The 22,092-nt window shown below is 41.5% G+C and overlaps 1 protein-coding gene across 1 annotated transcript in view; it reads right to left on the reverse strand.

Moving 5' to 3' along the window:
* aatkb (apoptosis-associated tyrosine kinase b) overlaps window positions 1-22,092 on the reverse strand; it is an 89,380-nt gene that overhangs the window by 45,626 nt on the left and 21,662 nt on the right.

A 22,092-nucleotide genomic window follows, 5' to 3' on the forward strand; every position in this document is an offset into this window, starting at 1 on the left:
CATCCCTATATGGGCTAAATATGGCTATTTAAATTGGAAGCTATTCCCCTACTATTTTTAACGTACTACTGTTGAGGATAGATGGCCAGTACCACAAAATTCATTTTTAATTTTTTTTGCTGTCCCCCTCCGTTTACGCTAATGAGTTTATCTCCCAGGGAGGACTTGGCTTACAGGTTATGATTAATTATTGTGAAGGTCTAGAGTATAGATTGCATTTCTTGCACATCATTTTTGACGACCAATGGGTGGGTTCCCCAGTGGATCCTGCTTTTGTTACACATCCATAGGCTTATCAACACTAAAGATAACAATGACATTTTTAATATAACATTCCTGTTTGAAAAACAATGGCAACGCTAGCTACTCTTAAAGCCCTAAATTGTCCAATCAAACATTCCAGCTGTTTTGATATCCTAGCAAGAAACCATATTGCTATAGCAACACTTCAAAGAAACACACCTGCTCCATAAGGACACACATAGAATGCAGAACCATTTGTACAAACTGGCTGCTTTTTCATCAGCCTCTTCTACTCAAGCAGGCATAAAACATTCTCCCTAATCGATTATATATTATCATCTAGACCTCTATTTTCAAATATTAAGAAAATAGAAATTCAATATATGATCTTGTCCAATCACCAGACATACTACTGCCAATTACACATTTCAGAATCTCCTAAGGGCCACAAGATGTGTGTTTCAACGTTTCACTACTACATAATCGTACATTTTGTGATCAATTTTAAATTGAACTAAAGTCATTCATAATGATCAATAAAAATTCAGTCGATGACCCCCTGAAACTATGGGATGCCACCAAAGGTTTTATTAAAAATAATGCAACTGTAATAAGATATCAGAACTGGAAATGTTCATTTATTGATAAGACAGAGAGCAGAATTTGCTTTCCATTGAGTTAGACTCAACCTTTACTTCCATGGTAATCGTCTCAGTTGTTTATTGGCCAACACGCTATGCAGTAATGATCACATAGATCACATACTGGGAATTACGGGCCTCCCGAGTGGCGCAGCAGTCTAAGGCACTGTAGTGCATTGCAGTGCTTGAGGCGTCACTACAGCTCTGGGTTCGATCCCGGGTTGTGTCGCAGCCGGCCGTGACCGGGAGACCCATGAGGCGGCGCACAATTGGCCCAGCGTTGTCCAGGTTAGGGTTTGGCCGGGCTGTCCTTGTCCCATCGCGCTGTAGCGACTCTTGTGGCGGGCCAGGCGCATGCCACAAGACACGGTTGCCAGTTGCACAGTGTTTCAAATTGGTGAGGCTGGCTTCCAGGTTAAGTGAGCAGTGTGTCAAGAAGCAGTGCGGCTTGGCAGGATTGTGTTTCTCCCCAATTGTAAATACCAATTGGAGAGGAAAAAAAAGAGGTATACATTTGTAAATCCTTTCTAAAAGTATGAAGAGCTCCTTTTCTCTCAACAGAGGAAGCCTCCTCGCTGGAAGCTCAAATATTTCTCAATGAACTCAAAAAGGCATTGGATAGCATGAATAAAGGAAAATCATCTGAATAAGATGGTATTCCTCCTGAGGTCTATTTTACATTTTGGAATCAATTAGGTCCACTATTGCTCGAAATGATTAACACAGGCGTTCACAAAGGTTTATTTGTGAGAGATGTGAATACAGCACTAATTTCCCTTTTATTAAGAAAAGGTAAGGATGCCACCCAATGTTCTGACTATTGCAATTTTTTCTAAATGTTGTCGTCCCGTCTCAAGACTTACTTATCCAAATCGGTCCACAAGGACGAAGCGGGTTTGTTAAAAAACTTTATTCTCGTATAACCTCCGTCGACTATTACAAATCTTAGATACTTCATCAGAAACAACAGCTCCTTGGGCTGTTTTATCTCTTGATGCAAAAAAAGCTTTTGATAGACTAGAATGGTCAGATCTCTTCATTATATGCCAAGGTATGGCAAGGTAAGCGATCCCAGATAAAATTATCAAGCATACAAAGAGAGAAAGACATAGGCAGGACTATCTGCACCAAACTTTAAATTGTATTTCCAGGCACTAGCATTTCTCCCCATCCTAAATTGGTTTAGACATGATTCTTCCACCCCCTGGCTGAGTATAGAGAGAAATATGCTGTATCCTATTGCTCTGGAAGAGGTGGTCTTCACTGATATATCCCTTAAACAATGTAAACTACCCTTTGATCCTATTATTGCTCACACAATTTCTATTTGGCGCAAAATGTAAAAGGTTAGGCTTTGTCAAAGAGGTGGGGCTTTAGGAGAGACTGAAAGTTAGTGATGGAATCAGAATCACGGATGGATGGAGGGACTGAGTTCCAAAGTCTAGGAGCAACCCTGGAGAAGGCCCTGTTGCTGAAGCTCTGGAACTTGGACCTAGGGATGACAAAGTGGCCTGTTGTGGTGGAACGGAGTGCACGTCTGGGTTGGTAGGGGAGAAGAAGGTCTGAGAGGTAAGGGGGTGAAAGACTTTGTAGGTCAGAAAGAGGATATTGTAATCAATGCGTTGGGAGACAAGGAGCCAGTGGAGTTCACAGAGGACAGGGGTGATGTGCTGCCAGGACATAGTGTGGGGAGTCAGGTTGCAGAGTTTTGAACCATTTGGAGCAGATGGAGGGAGCTGGAGTTGATGCCGGAGAGCAGTGAGTTGCAGTACTCAAGACGGGAGGAGATTAATGCATGATTGAGGGTTTCAGAGGCAGGACTGGAGATGGAGGACCTGACTTTGGCTATGTTGCGGAGGTAGAAGAATGAGGATTTGACAGTCTGTCATGTGGTGTTCAAAGGAGAGGGTGGAGTCCAGGATGACACCAAGGTTGTGTGTGGGGGGGGGACACAGTGGTGTCATCAATGGTGAGGGTGAGGTTGCCAGCTTTGGTGAGAGCGGATTTGGTGCCGATGAAGAGGACTTCCGACTGTTGCATCCATTTATTGTAGAGAGGCAGGATTCAATGTGGGTCAGAGGTGGGTTGAGGAGGGATTTGGTGCTGAGGCAGATCTGGATGTCATCGGCATAGCATTGGAAGTCAAGGTTGAAACGACGGCAATCACCTCACTCTCACCCAATCCGCCAGCAGATACAGTTACTATTAGAAGTTATAACATTAGAATCATCCGAAGCCCAACACATAGGGGATAAGTGGTGGGGAGGCAGGTGGGTAGACAGAGATATGTGGGGGTGGGGACTGACAACCAACCTGTGTTGCTAGCGGGGTGGGACCGGGTGAAAACCATGTGTTCCTGGTGGGGGGAATGCGGGTGGTTGGACGGAGACAGAGTGGAATAGGAGTTGGGGGTGTAGGCCCACTTTCTGTTCCTTTACATACCAATTGTATTATTACAAAATCCTGTGTGATCAATATGATGCATCTCTTAGTGGCAGCCTACAGGTACATATTGGTATAAACTGAGTGTGTGAATTGATATATGAATATTGGACCTGTAGCCCCCCGCCCCAACAAAAAATTACAATGAAAATAATGATTTATTTGGTAAGAAAAAGAAAAATACACCATGTTGCAGAGACATGAGTATCTTCTTCAACTAAATACATTTACTATAATTAGATATAGTCAATTAAATATTTTGCAGAAGTAATATATTGATGTCTGTTATTCAGCAAACACTTTCACTCCACTTTGAAAACAAGTTAGACATTTCCTAGATAATTTATCACCTGTGATTTAATGTGTTTTAAACAAATCTACATGTTATTATGTGAAAGGGCCTCAAATATGCTATGAATCAGCAATTTGAATGAGATTTACATAATAGAATATTTTCTAGTGTTGCTTCACACCTGAAAGAAAATAATTTAACTTACACTACAGCGAATTAAAACTAATACATAATTTTCCTTTCATCTCTGAGAGAGATGGAGAGAAAGAGAAAAAGACAGAAACAGAGAGAGAGAGAGAGAGAAAGAGAGAGAGGCTTATGGAAAAACCCTGGTTGAAGTTGGTGACAGACTAATTCCCCTAGTGTAGTGATCAGCCAACAGAAGGCTTAATATGCACACAATTTCCATTCTGCTCTGCATTTTGCATATATATTAGCTAGATATCCTCTCCTATGGATGGAGGCCTTCATAATATTATGTAGGGATCAGGCTATGTGACGTACTCAGAGTCCTATGTGCGTCCGAAATTGCACCCTTTTCCATGTATACAGATGTAGGATCTTAATTTTAGCCAGTTTGCTAAAGAAGGAAAATAATCCTGCAGCAACAGGAAATGTGAAATATTATGTGAATTATAATTAATGGAAATTTTTTGTAACGGAAAATCAAGTCTGAAATTTCAAAGTGGCAAAAATTAAGATACTACATCTGTATATATGGAAAAGGGTGCAAATGCACTACAAGTAAAAAATGTCCTGCATTGCAGAAACGTTCTCCAGCAACAGGGTAATCAAGTTAAGATCCTACATCTGTACTGCTATATAGTGCACTACTTTTGACCAGAGACATATGGGCTCTGGTCAAAAGCAGTGCACTATATAATGAATAGGGTACTATTTCAGACACTTACTTTGTCTACAGAAGTGCTTGGCTGATCTAATTAAAAGCAATAGACGCACACAGAGACACAAACACACAAGCAAAGTAATGTAAGGCAACATGTTATTATGATGAAATATTAATTAGATGTCTGAGTTGATGTTGTTTACTAGCACCACAGCGCTCTCTCACTCTCCCTCTGCCTCCCTCTGCCTCCCTCTGCCTCCCTCTGCCTCCCTCTCTCTCATTTTGAACTGTGTATATTGTCCAATCTTTTTTAATAATATCTCACATCTAATTTAGTCTCTTAGACGCAAGTTGTTATTTTTACCCAACTAAGGGTTGAGAGGGCCAGCGGTTACCACGGAAACAGATTGGACAGACAGCCATGTAGGATCATCTTCAGCTGTAAATCTCATGTGTTGATCCATGCCAACACACACAAACACACACTTTGTCATGTCTGCTGCCAGTTTGTGCTGATCCTGTGAAAGCTGGTACCACTGCTGGCAGGCTCTTAGTATGTATCATGCTTTTAGGATAATTGGGCATAGAGATCATGCAGTGTAAAGATCGCAGTAGGAAACAAAGATGGGATCTACTATCGTAGCAGTCAGTTGTTGGATTTGCTCATCATCCTAAAATAAAATATAATGGAACAGTTGTACTTTGTATTATGTAGCACTTTAATTAAAGAAGTCTAAAATGTCCTGAACACACCAGTTAACAGAGAGGTGGAGGAACACCTTGGCAAAAGCCTGCTTATTGGCTAAACCAGTCAATGCTTCTCTAGCCCTACAAAAGTGCAATCTAAAGGCTTTCTATAGGGCTAACATCAAATTATACTAGTTATTTGGCTTGGGACTATAAAGTACCACCAAGAGGAAGATTATTATTCTGTAGTACTCTGCACTGTGCTGTAGTGAGCTGTATTAAACCCACTCACCTTCCACACAACGTCTACATCGGTCAGCCCTATGGTTCAATGGGGGGACCATACCAGGACCAGAGCACAGCTCTCCATTAATATTAAAGGAGTAGACTATATTTGAGGGGCACACTAGGGTCTGCTGTGTTCCGCCTCAGATTAAAATAAAATACTTAAAGCTAAGCTAATACTAAAGGCCTGTTCAAACAGAGGTGACGGGAAAGACGGAGGGTAGTATTCATCCCAATGTGCTATATAGCCTATACACTGTGCTTGGCAGACTAGCTCTTTTAATGGGGCTAGTGGTGGTGAGGAGATAGTAAATAGTGGTTTAATGCCTGATCCTGGATCCCTGTTCAAACAGAGAGTGTCCCCAGTGCTCCCCATAATGATGGGCTATTGGGTAGAGGCCAGGTAAAATGTCGAGAGAGTGGATAAACAGATCCACTATACTGTATTGATGTGTGGTTAGAAGCCTAGCTGGGTTTAACTGCAGACGTGTGTGTGTGTGCGTGCGTGCGTGCGTGCGTGCGTGCGTGCGTGCGTGCGTGCGTGTAAAAGCAATAACTAGACAGACACACACACTCAAATACAGATACACATACAGGTAACTGCCAAAATAAAGGAAACACCAACATAAAGTGTCTTAATAGGACGTTGGGCCACCACAAGCCAGAACAGCTTCAATGCACCTTGGCATAGAGTCTACAAGAGTCTGGAACTCTATTGGAGGGATGTGACACCATTCTTCCACGAGAAATAATATCATTTGGTGTTTTGTTGATGGTGGTGGAAAACACTGTCTCAGGCGCCGCTCCAGAATCTCCCATAAGGGTTCAATTGGGTTGAGATCTGGTGACTGCGACAGCCATGGCATATGGTTTACATCGTTTCCCTGCTCATCAAACCATTCAGTGACCACTCGTGCCCAGTGGACGGGGGCATTGTCATCCTATGGGGGCTTAGCTCTGGTAGCCAAAATAATGGCCTGCCCAGCATCTTTATACAATGACCCTAAACATGATGGGATGTTAATTGCTTACTTAACTCAGGAAACACACCCGTGTGGAAGCACCTGCTGTATCCTTCATTTACTCAAGTGTTCCCATTATTTCGGCAGTTGCCTGTAGATAGACAAACACACACGCACACACTAGATGCACGTCGATACACAAACACACACAATGCCTCTGTGCTGCGTTGCTGTTGGCTAGCTGGGTGAGAGTTCGATGGCATTGTCTCTATCCCGCCTAATGAAGCTGGTGCAGATGGAGAATCTCCCTCTCCTGTTCTGAGCTATAATGAGCAGAGATCTTAAGAAAGACAAACAGCTTCTAGCTCCCTAAAGGTCACTCCTCCTCTGGGAGATAGAGACATACACCAAGCACATCCCTCCATCCCTTCAGATACACACCAAGCACATCCCTCCATCCCTTCAGATACACACCAAGCACATCCCTCCATCCCTTCAGATACACACAAAGCACTCCTATCATCCTTCAGATACACCCAAGCACATCTCATCCCTCTCAGATACCACCAAGCACATCCTCCATCCTCCAGATTACACACAAGCAATCCTCCATCCTTCAGATACCACCAACACATCTCCATGGATAACAACCAAGACGATCTCCATCTTTACAGATACACACCAAGCACTCCCTCTCCTTCAGTACACACCAAGCACTCCCTCATCCCTTCAGATACACACAAGCACATCTCCTCCCTTCCAGATACACCAACACTCCCTCCTCCTTCAGTACACACAAGCACATCCCTCATCCCTTCAGCATAACCCGCCAACACCATGGCCCAGCACATCCCTGCAGGAGAGAGACATTTTTAAGAAGAGAGCACTCTTTTTTTAAGGGCGGGAGGGAAGGAAGGGGGGAGAGAGAGAGAGACAGAGAGGAGAGAGAGAGAGAGAGAGGAGAGAGGGAGAGAGATAGAGAGAGAGGGAGAGAGGAGAGAGAGAGAGAGAGGAGAGAGAGAGAGAGAAGAGAGAGAGAGAGAGAGAACAGGAGACATGAGAGCAGAGGAGACAGAGAGACCAGGAGAAGAGAGAGAGAGAGAGAAGAGAGAGAGGGAGAGGAGGAGAGAGAGAGGGAGAGCGAGAGAGAGAGAGAGAGGACACACACCGTCAGGTCCATAATTATTGGCACCGTTGATGAAAAAAATGACATTCTAATATTTTATACAAATACAATTGCTCAGGGAAAGAGATTTTCTTTAACAAGTAATGAAAACAAATCTAAAAAAGATAGGGCTAATACTGATTGCCACCTGTTTTCAATACTCCCCTTGCAAGGATAACGACACTGAGTCTTTAAAAAAAATGTTTTAAGAGATTGGCGAACACATTGGGAGGGATCTTAGACCATTCCTCCGCACAGAATCTTTCCAGATCCTTGCTACCCTTCGTCTGCCCTCTTCAATTCAAACCACAGGTTTTCAAGGGGGTTCAAGTCCAGAGACTTGTTGATTTTCAATGCCAAACCCACCGCTGCTGTGTGTGGCGTAAGAGCTGTATTTTAATGTCATATGACCGTAGCACCGGTTCCAATCCAAGTGCCAATGCCGTTTATCAAACTCCAGGCGGTGCTATGGTTAGATGACATGAAAATAGAGCTCTTTGGACACGCACACAAGTGGTTGGTTTGTCGAAAGCATACCGTATGCAGAAAAGTACACCATACCTACAGTAAAATATGGTGGTGAGTTTTTTATGTTATGGGGCTATTTCTTGTTACGGTCAACTGTCTTTTTGCTCATCTTTATCAAGGACCTGACTATACATAGAGAGGGAGAGAAGGTATTTTCGAGCCGAAAGTGTAAAAGCACTTTTCTTAGCGAGCTACTTGTGTAGAAACCCCATGCCTTCCATTGAGTGACTCAGGGGTGGTAGGCATTTTTAGCACAGTGAAGTGGAGAGAGCTGAAAACCACTCTGATGAAAGGAAAGTGTGGAGGAGAGGAGAGAGTGTGAGAGAGTGTGGGAGAGACAGAGAGACAGAGAGAGATGGGGGGGAGCACTGTGTTCGAGAAACCCAGCAGCCCCTTCTCTCTCCCCCTGAGTATTCTCCAGCACTTACAGGAACTCAACTAAGAGGCCTTGCTTTGGCTTCAGACTCGTCTGAGCCAGACAGAACTGGATTGGAGTTGTATTTTAAACAGTCTGTTAAGCCCAGGCAGGCTAACTCAAGCTGAGTTTCGCATGTCTGTTTCCTCCAATGCATTGTGAATAAATGAAATGTCTGAACTGTCATGACAGTTGGAGAGCGATGGATGGACTCTTGTCAGGGGATGTCTCTCAATATTCAAAGTGCCCCGAGCTCTGGGTGGAGAGATAGGACTAGCTCAGGCAATATAATCATGGCAGGGTGTGTATGTAGGGCATACTGTGCTGACAGAGGGCATGTTTGTCCTCTTATCACTGCTCTGTCAGCAGCGCAACACTCTGGCTATGAGCCTGTCTCTATGGAGCACTCCCAGTATTAACACTGAACAATAACACACACAACACCGTAGAGAATAGATACTGAATATCTTTGCAGAAAACTGACACACTATCAACCCCCCCCCCCCCCCTCCCCCCCTCGGATATCGGATATCACATTCATGGTAATTGCTTCGCACGTTGGCTCAATCGGATATTACCTTTAAATGTAAAGCGGATCGGATTGAATCCTGGCCCAAGACTCTCGCCCAATGACTGTATATATGAATGGACAAAGTCATCGGTCACATCATATCATTCATTCCTATGTGAAAACTCAATAGCGCATTGAAGCAAAAAGAAGTTGGTTAAGATGGCGTCTCATGGAGACATAACATGCGCAGTTTGAGTTACTCCAGGAAGAGACGTTGCAGGCTAGCTCAGTGCTGCCACTTATAAATGGGTAACTAAAGTTTAAGGCTGATTGGGGTACTGCAGGTTGCCATTCGCAACTAAATTATCCTTATAACTTCTTCTGTGTGCGATTTTAAAGACATACATCTGGTGTATAAGAAGCAATTATTGGTACCATGATTGTTTTCAAAATATTTTTTTATTTATACGAAGATTGACCATGAAGATTGTCATTTTTCCATTCACTATATTGGGGGATTTTGTTTTCTGATTACAATGCCTGCAGTACCAAGGTCGGAACTTCTGTGGCTTCAATGAGAGGAGGAAGTCATTCTGCCCTGCTCTCCCCCCTACAGCCACCTACTCCTGAACACGTAAACACAGCACGGACTCTAAAGAAAATATCCCAATAATACAGTATGTGTTTAACATTACAAGCCCTACTAGAAAATATATGTTCTGAGATCAGCCCTGGTCATCAACCCCCCACCCCCCCATAGCAGAGAGAGAGCATCTGTTCTGAGATCAGCCCTGGTCATCACACCCCCCTGAACAAAGAGAGATACAGGCTGGTACCCCCAACCCCCATGGAGGGACAGGACTGTCCCCTCACACACTGACAGACGTCTGAGTCTCTGACCACACACACACACAAGCATGTATGAATTTGCTCACGCACACACTGCTCTCTCGCTTGTCTGTGTCTCTGGGTGCGTGTGGGACTGGGCACAGTGCCCTTTTCCAGACATTGTAGGTCAGGATTTGCATCCGGCTGCAAACAAAGTTCTCTTTGAATCCTGTCTCACTGTCTACTGTTCTTCTCAGAGTTTGACATCACTGTGTGTGTGATGTGAGTGTGCACTTGCGTTCATGCATGCGCTTATGCGTATGCCTGAAAGCCGTGTGTGCGCCTCCGAACATAACTGCACAGTGCCTACATGTGCCTGTATCTATACAATACATTCACTTTGTTGGGGAAACGTACACAGTAAACAGGTTAAACTAGAGGAGGATGCTGATAGTCAGGGGTCAGAGATGCTATCACTCTGGACACAGTCAGTGACTGATGGACCCATAGACCTACAGACTTTCTAACACACAAGCGCTGAGATAAGCTGTGTGTGTCAACCCGTGACAGAGACTTCTGTCCTCTCCCTTTGCTACACTGGAGCACAAGTGCTGACACAAGTCTTGAGAGAGAGAGAGAAAAAGAGACAGAAAGAGAAAGAGAAAGAGCAAGAGAGAGAAAGAGAAAAAGAGAGAGAGAAAAAGAGAGAGAGAAAGAGAGAGAGAAAAAGAGAGAGAGAGAGAAAGAAAGAGAGAAAGAAAAAGAGAGAAAAAGAGAAAAAGAGAGAAAAAGAGAGAAAGAGAGAAAGAGAGAAAGAGAAAGAGAGAAAAAGAGAAAGAGCAAGAGAAAGAGAGAGAAAGAGCAAGAGATAGAGAGAGAAAGAGAAAAAGAGAGAGAGAAAGAGAGAGAGAAAAAGAGAGAGAAAAAGAGAGAAAAAGAGAGAAAAAGAGAGAGAGAGAAAGAGAGAGCGCGCGAGAGCAAGAGACCAACCCTACTAGAATCTGAAGTCAAATGTCTACTGTTTGCTGTGGATCTGGTGCTTCTGTCCTCAACCAAGGAGGGCCTACAGCAGTACCTATATCTTCTGGACAGATTCTGTCAGATCTGGGCCCTGACAGTAAATCAAAAAAAAAACATCCAATTGCCAGGACCACAAATACAAATTCCATCTAGACACCGTTGCGCTAGAACACACAAAAAAACGATACATACATCGGACTAAACATCAGCGCCACAAAGCAAGAAGGGCACAAAATGGGACAAACATCAAATTGAGACTTCTGCAAAAATATCCTCTGTGTGTCACGATGTTCGTAATAATGAATGTCGGACCAAGGCGCAGCGTACTTTGAGTTCTTTTAATGAATGATACTTTTAATGAATAAAGTGAAACTTAAGCAAATACAAAACAAATAAAGAATAAACGAACCGTGACGACAATGCAGTTCTAACAGGCAACTAAACATAAACAATATCCCATCCCCCACAGGTGGAAAAAATGCTACTTAAGTATGATCCCCAATTAGAGACAACGATAACCAGCTGCCTCTAATTGGGAATCATACAAATCACCAACATAGAAAATAAACCTAGAACCCCACATAGAAAATATAAACTAGAACAACCCCCCAGTCACGTCCTGACCTACTCTAACATAGAAAATAAAAGCTTTCTATGGTCAGGACGTGACACTATGTCAAACGTACAACACCAAATAATGCATGCAGAGCAGAATTAGGCCAAAACCTGCCAATGATCAAAATCCAGAAAATAACCGTTAAATTCTACAACCACCTAAAAGGAAGCGATTCCCGAASCTTCCATAACAAAGCCATCACCTACGGAGAGATGAACATGGAGAAGAGTCCCCTAAGCAAGCTGGTCCTGGGGCTCTGTTCACAAACAAACAGACCCAACAGAGACCCAGGACAGCAACACAATTAGACCCAATCATGAGAAAACAAAAAGATAATTACTTGACACGTTGGAAAGAATTAACAAAAAAAACAGAGCAAACTATAATGCTATTTGACCCTAAACAGAGAGTACACAGWGGCAGAATACCTGACCACTGTGACTGACTCAGACTTAAGGAAAACCTTGACTATGTTCAGACTCAGTGAGCATAGCCTTGCTATTGAGAAAAGCCACCATAGGCAGACCTGGATCTCAAGAGAAGACAGGCTATGTGCACACTGCCCACAAAATGAGGTGGAAACTGAGCTGCACTTCCTAACCCTCTGCCAAAAATGTAGGACCATATTAGAGACACATATTTCCCTCAGATTACACAGACCCACAAAGAATTTGAAAACAAACCTAATTTTGATAAACTGCCATATCTATTGGGTGAAATACGACAGTGTGCCATCACAGCAGCAAGATTTGTGACTGGTTGCCACAAGAAAAGGGCAACCAGTGAAGAACAAACACTATTGTAAATACAAACAATATTTATTTTGATATATCTTCCCTTTTGTACTCTAACTATTTGCACATAATATGACATGTGAAATGTCTTTATTCTTTTGGAACTAATGTGAGTTTAATGTTTACTGTTATTTTTTTATTTTTTTTATTTAACTTTTGTTTCTTATCTATTTCACTTGCTTTGGCAATGTAAACATATGTTTCCCATGACAATTAAGCCCCTTAAATTGAAAATTGAAATTGAAAGAAAAAAATGGAGCTTCACGACCCAGAATGGTGGAAGACAAGAAGCAGAGATAGGAAAACACAGATGGGATGGGGGATCTAAGACAGACAGGCTCATAGAGTATGGATCTGACAGTCTGTCAACACAAAGACTGGTTGTTGTGGTGGACACAATGGAACAAGCAAATCAGTCTGTTACAAAACACTGTTTTTAAAGGTCACCCCCAGTCATCCTGATTCCCATGTACAATATAGCCTTTTGAGTGGCCAAAACATCACCCATAATATTTATTGGAGTGTGCAGTCTTCAGATACGAGGTCACAGTTGCCAAACAAAAACCATTGACTGCAAAGTTCAACAAACCATACTAAGGACTACTTTTAACCATTTCCACTATTTATAAAAAATACATATTTTTTTTAACATTTACTCGAAGAACAGTGCAGATGTAAAGTTTGGTAATAGAATGATAGTAAAATCTATCTTGTTTTTTTTATGTGACCACGTTTTCCAAAAACTCTTAAATATCTACTCTAAATGAAGATTCTAAGATGTCTGCTGAAAGAATAGGGTGTCAGCTATGACATGACAACTTGAGTTTGAAGAAATCTATTTTGGTTATTGAACTACACTAAATGAAGTGGATTAACAACAGGTAACAGTTTTATAGTAACATAATGACATCATGGGTCCTTGATCTGTACTATACAGAAACGCATAATGATGAACATCATTCTGTTCATGGTGATGTATCCTGAATTGGTACACAAAGGTAGACAAATGTAATATCCTGCTTTGCATATTTGGGTATTATTCTACACACTGGCTATTAAGCTAACAATACCTAATTTAGTTGGTCTGGACTGGATTAAATCTGTCCCAATCATAGATGTCAATGTTTCACAAGTTTGGACATCACAGTACAGCAGAGCACAGCAGAGTAGAGTAAAGTTTAGTACAGTACAACACAGTACAATAGAGTTCAGTGCAGTATAGTACAGTACAATGTAGTAAAATATACTGTACTCTACTCTAGTGGGCTCTATTGTACTGTACAGTACTGTACTAAACTCTACAGTACTGTATTGTACTGACCTGAAGTCTACCCAACAGTACTGTATTGTACTGACCTATACTCTACTCTACAGTACTGTATTGTACTGACCTGTACTCTACTCTACGGTACTGTATTGTACTGACCTATACTCTACAGTACTGTATTGTACTGACCTATACTCTACAGTACTATATTGTACTGACCCGTAGTCTGCTCTACCCTACAGTACTGTATTGTACTTTACTCTACCCTACAGTACTGTATTGTACTGACCTGTACTCTACCCTACAGAACTGTATTGTACTGACCTGTACTCTACCCTACAGTACTGTATTGTACTGACCTGTACTTTACTCTACCTACAGTACTGTATTGTACTGACCTATACTCTACCCTACGTACTGTATTGTACTGACCTATACTCTACCCTACAGTACTGTATTGTACTGACCTGTACTCTACTCTACCCGACAGAACTGTATTGTACTGACCTGTACTCTACTCTACAGTACTGTATTGTACTGACCTGTACTCTACTCTACCTACAGTACTGTATTGTACTGACCTATACTCTACAGTACTGTATTGTACTGACCTGTACTTTACTCTACTCTACCCTACAGTACTGATTGTACTGACCTATAATCTACAGTACTGTATTGTACTGACCTGTAGTCTGCTCTACCCTACAGTACTGTATTGTACTTTACTCTACCCTACAGTACTGTATTGTACTGACCTGTACTCTACTCTACAGAACTGTATTGTACTGACCTGTACTCTACCCTACAGTACTGTATTGTACTGACCTGTACTCTACTCTACCCTACAGAACTGTATTGTACTGACCTGTACTCTACCTACAGTACTGTATTGTACTGACCTGTACTCTACTCTACCCTACAGAACTGTATTGTACTGACCTGTACTCTACCCTACAGTACTGTATTGTACTGACCTGTACTTTACTCTACCCTACAGTACTGTATTGTACTGACCTATACTCTACCCTACAGTACTGTATTGTACTGACCTATACTCTACCCTACAGTATTGTACTGACCTGTACTCTACTCTACCCGACAGAACTGTATTGTACTGACCTGTACTCTACTCTACAGTACTGTATTGTACTGACCTGTACTCTACTTCTACCCTACAGAACTGTATTGTACTGACCTGTACTCTACCTACAGTACTGTATTGTACTGACCTGTACTCTACTCTACAGTACTGTATTGTACTGACCTGTCCTCTACTCTACCCTACAGAACTGTATTGTACTGACCTGTACTCTACCCTACAGACTGTATTGTACTGACCTGTATCCTACTCCTACCCCACAGACCTGTATTGTACTGACCTGTACTCTACCCTACAGAACTGTATTGTACTACCTGTATTGTACTGACCTGTAACTCTACCCTACAGAACTGTATTGTACTGACCTGTACTCTACCCTACAGAACTGTATTGTACTGACCTGTACTTTTCAACGTCCATGGACATCCGGTGTCAGTCGGTGCTCAGTGGGTGAGAGGGCAGGTTACAGTAAATGGAAAGAGAGGGGGCTTATGGGTAGGTTTCAGTTAGAGCCGGAAGAAGTGACATTAACCCCTATCAGTCTCGTGACCCCAGCAAATATCGGCTTTTCATTTATCTGCATGTCCGGTCCTTATTCGTGCTTTACAATGTTATTTTCAGGACAACCAGGGCTACAAGTACAACACAAATCAATGTCACATAAACAGTTGCATTCATAAGGTCTGCCAAAGCAAAAAAAATTATAAAAATGTATTTATATGAATGCTGTAAGTACTGTACATAAATGTATTACTCCTGGGAAATGAATATCGAACTAGTCAGTGTGGAGTTTGTGACTATGTGAGTCCCATACAGTATTATAGACACTACACTGCCGTCGAATGACTCTTCTGTAGCTTGCGAGCGTCATAGATAGCTTTTAATAGTATGTAGCTCAAACCATTCGGACTCTACAGACCACAGGAGGTTGGTGGCACCTTAACTGGGGAGGATGGGCTCCTGGTAATGGCTGGAGCAGAATAGGTAGAATGGTATCAAATACATCAAACATGGTTTCCATGTGTTTGATGTCATTCCATTCGCTCCATTCCAGCCATTATTATGAGCCGTCCTCCCCTCAGCAGCCTCCACTGTCTCACAAACACCGCTCTAGCTCAGCCCCCGTTAATCACACAAACGAATGGTTGGTATCTACAGATGCAGAAGAAATAGACAAATCCAATGGTATATACAAATCTAATGTTTAAAAGGGGTTAAAAGTCCAAAACTCGCTTGCGTTATGGTGGGACTCGTTGGGTTAACTGGAGAGAGAGAGAGAAGGGAGATTGTCCAGACTGTTTTCAGACTCTTGCTTTGACCACTACGTGACAAAAATATATAATATTTTTTTGCTGAACATAACAGAATGCCAGTGGGAGGACAGTAGCAGGTGACTCAACTGTGGTTTGTGACTACTATGAATTCCCATTGTAGCCAATTCAGTTGCAGTCATTCTGTTACAGATTTTTGGGTGATTTTAATCACTTAATTAAAATGTAGTTGTGGCGAGTCATTCAAATATTTTGGGGAGTGGTTTACTCACAACTCTTTTGGTGCAACCGTCAGTGAAAGTGTCATGAAAAAGGGTTCTATATAGCACCAAAAAGCCTTCTGTTATGGTTACATAATAACCCTTATTTGGCACTATATAGAAAAAGCATGTTTGTGAGTGTAGGCAAAATTACTAAAACAGACAGAAGGCAAATAATATGTGCAAAACTCAATATATAAATGTAGATATTAGTTGTCAGGGGTCTTCAACATGACTGTCTTTTGATGTATTTCTAATAGCTTTAAGACTGTTTCTGCTAGGTACTATACAGTAGGTGTTTTATAAGACCCCTTTTCCATCTGTTTCATCACAAATCAAAGCTTTTGCTTATTTCTTTTAATCTAAAACGTCATGTGTGTGCTCCTATGAACTTCACTCCCATGAACACACACACACACACAACAAAAACACTACAGGGTTTTTTACTCAACACCAGTCACCCTAGAGATCATGCAGATACAGAAGTTTTAGTGTGTGTGTGTGTGTGTGTGTGTGTGTGTGTGTGTGTGTGTGTGTGTGTGTGTGTGTGTTTGTGTGTGTGTGTATTTAATGCATTTAATAATCAAACCAAAAAAGCACTAATCACTGAGCACTATTGTGTGTGTGTGTGTGTGTGTGTGTGTGTGTGTGTGTGTGTGTGTGTGGTGTGTGGTGTGTGTGTGTGTTATCGTGGCAGACTGTGGAGCCCTATGTAAAGCTTCCTGCTTAACAGAACAGGAAGTCAGGGAAAGGTCTAGCATACCCAAGCACAACACTGAACCTGAGGAAGGACACAAATGTCAGCTACCTGGGTTTACACACCGACCTGCGCACACACACACGACACGACACATAGAAATGCCAACTCTCCTCTGTCCCCCTGAACAGCTCTGCTGAACACAATAAAAATCTAAATGGCTGCCCTGGAGAAACGTGTTCCAGTAGCTGTAGCTCACCACCACAGTTAGCGTTGAAATACTGCTTCCTGGGTAATTGGATTACGTGGGTTGTGTGTGTTTATAAAGGCTGAAGGGAGGCGGTTGAACAATGCCTGTGTGACATGAATAAATGATCAGTCGAAGACTTACTGTCTGACTGACTGTCTGACTGTAAAGGAGTCTTGTTGTCTTACTTCACTTTGGATGTTCTGGAGGACACAGAGGACACGTGGGAGGACAGAGAACACAGGGGGAGGAGAGGTGTCTGCTTACGCGTGGGGTGGTGGTGGAGTTAGAACCCTGAACGATCGAAGAGGGGGAATAAAAACGATAGCGATTGACTTTCATTTGTATGCTTAGCCCAGCTCTTTTAGTCAGGGTGACATAGTGATGCTGATGGTTACATAAGCCTCATGGGCTCTAACACAGGCTCAGGCTGGCTGAGATGGAGCCCAGCGGAAGGGAGGTAAATGCTAACTGCAGGGGGATAACTGCACAACCTGACATATCCTACAAAAGGATGGACCACAGGCGGATGGGAGGGTTGGTTGAAGGAGGGTCTGGAAAAGGTCAAATCACACACAGGCGAACATCAGAGTCAGTGGCCGTGCATCCATCAGCCAACACATAGCAGAACCTAGGAATATCTTCCCATGATTCATCCCTCCATCTCTTTTTTCTTTCTGTCTCATTACATCATTGGTTCGGCCTAGGGACTGTTATTTGTATGAATATTTCGATCCTGGACTTGGAGTCTCTCCTCCTGTCTGTAACACTTAACTTCCTGTTGTCATTGTGCATTCCCGTGGCGACGGTTTTCTTCTCTGGTGCTCAGAGATAGAGATAGTAATACTCTGTATGATAAGATACCCCGCTCTTCATAACAGGGAAACCTGCTGGAAGGCATTTCATTTCCCACAGTGTGTGAGTATGTGTGTGTGTGTAAGAATAAACACTCACTATGCAGAGGACATGGACACGTGTCGCACATGCAAACACACACTCTTCCGTTTGTGTCTCCCATATCAGGATGAATCACTAAGAAAAGAAGAGGCTCAGCGGAGCAGAGGAGATACCACCTGTTACACATCACTGAAGGAACAGCATGGTGTGTCTGTCCTCCATCCATCTCCTCCTTTTTCTTCCATTCATCCTCTCTCTCTCTCGTTGTTATTTTTACCCAACTAAGGGTTGAGAGGGCCAGCGGTTACCACGGAAACAGATTGGACAGACAGCCATGTAGGATCATCTTCAGCTGTAAATCTCATGTGTTGATCCATGCCAACACACACAAACACACACTTTGTCATGTCTGCTGCCAGTTTGTGCTGATCCTGTGAAAGCTGGTACCACTGCTGGCAGGCTCTTAGTATGTATCATGCTTTTAGGATAATTGGGCATAGAGATCATGCAGAGTGTAAAGATCGCAGTAGGAAACAAAGATGGGATCTACTATCGTAGCAGTCAGTTGTTGGATTTGCTCATCATCCTAAAATAAAGCCACATTTGTGGAACTATAATGGAACAGTTGTACTTTGTATTATGTAGCACTTTAATTAAAGAAGTCTAAAATGTCCTGAACACACCAGTTAACAGAGAGGTGGAGGAACAACTTGGCAAAAGCCTGCTTATTGGCTAAACCAATAAGGCTTGGGACTATAAAGTATCACCAATAGGAAGATGATTATTCTCTAGTACTCTGCACTGTGCTGTAGTGAGCTGTATTGAGCCCACTCACCCTCCACACAACGTCTACATCGATCAGCCCATGGTTCTCTCTCTCATTACATAATCACAGCTCCTCACTCGAGAAACCATTCACAGCTCAATACACAGACCTGGGTGGACCTATTCCCTGTGGATGGAATCCATCCATCCACACACGCACACACACACACACACACAGAGACGCATGCAGGAACACATGCACCCACGCACACAAACAAACGCACACCATAAAGGCACATCACATGCCTTTATCACTCAAGTGCTATTCCCTGTGTTCTCCTACATTCTGAAAGCATCTTTCCATCTTTCCATAGTGCGGCTGTGTTCTGTTTCAAGCAGCAGTGTGAGTTGTTGGGCTAATGGATGTGCTCTCTATGATTCTGAATATCAGAAAGAGAAGAGCACTCCAACAAACTCCGGCTGTACACAGCAGTTGCTAAGCATGGTTACCAGTAGTTGTAGTTGGAGTCTGTTTTGACACATTTCTGTTTTTGAAGGTTTTCAAGCTGCAATATGTTTTGGGGCCAACCTGACTAAATTCACATAGAAATGTGTGTTTATAGATCTGTCATTCTCATTGAAAGCAAGTCTAAGAAGTAGCAGATCTGTTCTATGTGCGCTATTTCTATGCTTCCCATTCTTAAGTTTTGTTTTTGCATCTTTTACTTTCGGTTAACATTGTCAAAGCAAGTGAAGTAGATAATAAACAAAAGTGAAATAAACAATAAAAATGTACAGTAAACATTACTCACAGAAGTTCCAAAATAATAAATACATTTCAAATGTTATATTATGTCTTTATACAGTGTTGTAATGATGTGCAAATAGTTAAAGTACAAAAGGGAAAATCAATAAACATAAATATGGGTTGTATTTACAATGGTGTTTGTTCTTCACTGGTTGCCCTTTTCTTGTGGCAAAAGGTCACAAATCTTGCTGCTGTGGTATTTCTCCCAGTAGATATGGGAGTATATCAAAATTGGGTTTGTTTTCAAATTCTTTGTGGATGTGTGTAATCTGAGGGAAATATGTGTCTCTAATATGGTCCTACATTTGGCAGGAGGTTAGGAAGTCCAGCTCAGTTTCCACCTCATTTTGTGGGCAGTGTGCACAAAGCCTGTCTCCTCTTGAGAGCCAGGTCTGCCTACGGCGGTCTTTCTCAATAGCAAGACTATGCTCACTGAGTCTGAACATAGTCAAGGTTTTCCTTAAGTCTGGGTCAGTCACAGTGGTCAGGACATTATACTGACATTATACTGACACTATGCTGACATTATACTGACATTATACTGACATTATACAGACATTATACTGACATTATGCTGACATTATGCTGACATTATGCTGGCATTATGCTGGCATTATACTGGCATTATACTGGCATTATACTAACATTATACTGACATATACAGACATTATACAGACATTATACATACATTATACAGACATTATACTGGCATGATACTGACATGATACTGACATGATACTGACATTATACTGAAATTATGCTGGCATTATGCTGGCATTATACTGGCATTATACTGACATTATGCAGACATTATACTGACATTATACTGACATTATACTGACATTATACTGACATTATACTGACATTATGCTGGCATTATACTGGCATTATACTGACATTTATACTGACATTATACTGACATTATGAAGACATTATGCTGACATTATACTGACATTATACTGACATTATGCTGACTTACGCTGACCTTACGATGACCTTACGCTGACCTTACGCTGACATTACGCTGACATTACGCTGACATTACACTGACATTACACTGACATTATAACTGACATATACTGACATTATGCTGACATTATACTGACAAACTATGCTGACATTATACTGACATTATACTGACATTATGCTGACATTATGCTGACATTATGCTGACATTATACTGCATTATACAGACATTATAATGACATTATACTGACATTATACTGACATTATACTGACATTATACTGACATTATGCTGACATTTACATACATTATACAGACATTAAACTGGCATTATACTGACATGATACTGACATGATACTGACATTATACTGACATTATACTGACCATTATACTAATTATGCTGGCATTATACTGGCATTATACTGACATTATGCAGACATTATACTGACATTAGACTGACATTATACTGACATTATACTGACATTATGCTGGCATTATGCTGGCATTATACTGGCATTATACTGACATTATACTGACATTATACTGACATTATGAAGACATTATGCTGACATTATACTGACATTATACTGACATTATGCTGACATTACGCTGACCTACGCTGACCTTACGCTGACATTACGCTGACATTACACTGACATTATACTGACATATATACTGACCATTATGCTGACATTATGCTGACACTATGCTGACATTATACTGACATTATACTGACATTATGCTGACATTATACTGACATTATACTGACACTGCTGACATTATACAGACATTATAATGACATTATACTGACATTATACTGACATTATACTGACATTATGCTGACATTATACATACATTATACAGACATTATACTGGCATTATACTGACATTATACTGACATGATACTGACATGATACTGACATTTACTGACATATACTGACATTATACTGACATTATGCTGGCATTATACTGCATTATACTGACATTATGCAGACATTATACTGACATTATACTGACATTATACTGACATTATGCTGGCATTATGCTGGCATTATACTGGCATTATACTGACATTATACTGACATTATGAAGACATTATGCTGACATTATACTGACATTATACTGACATTACGCTGACCTTACGCTGACCTTACACTGACATTACACTGACATTATACTGACATTATGCTGACATTATACTGACACTATGCTGACATTATACTGACATTATACTGACATTATGCTGACATTATTGACATTATGCTGACATTATACTGACACTATGCTGACATTTATACAGCATTATAATGACATTATACTGACATTATACTGACATTATACTGACATTATACTTGACATTATGCTGACATTATGCTGCTTATGCTGGCATTATACTGGCATTATACTGACATTATGCAGACATTATGCTGACATTATACTGACATCTATTATACTCATTATACTGACATTATACTGACATATGCTGACATTATGCTGACATATATACTGACCTATGCTGACATTATACTGACATTATACTG

The sequence above is a fragment of the Salvelinus sp. IW2-2015 genome, linkage group LG18 (genome assembly GCF_002910315.2).
Source record: "Salvelinus sp. IW2-2015 linkage group LG18, ASM291031v2, whole genome shotgun sequence".
Lineage (NCBI taxonomy): Eukaryota > Metazoa > Chordata > Actinopteri > Salmoniformes > Salmonidae > Salvelinus > Salvelinus sp. IW2-2015.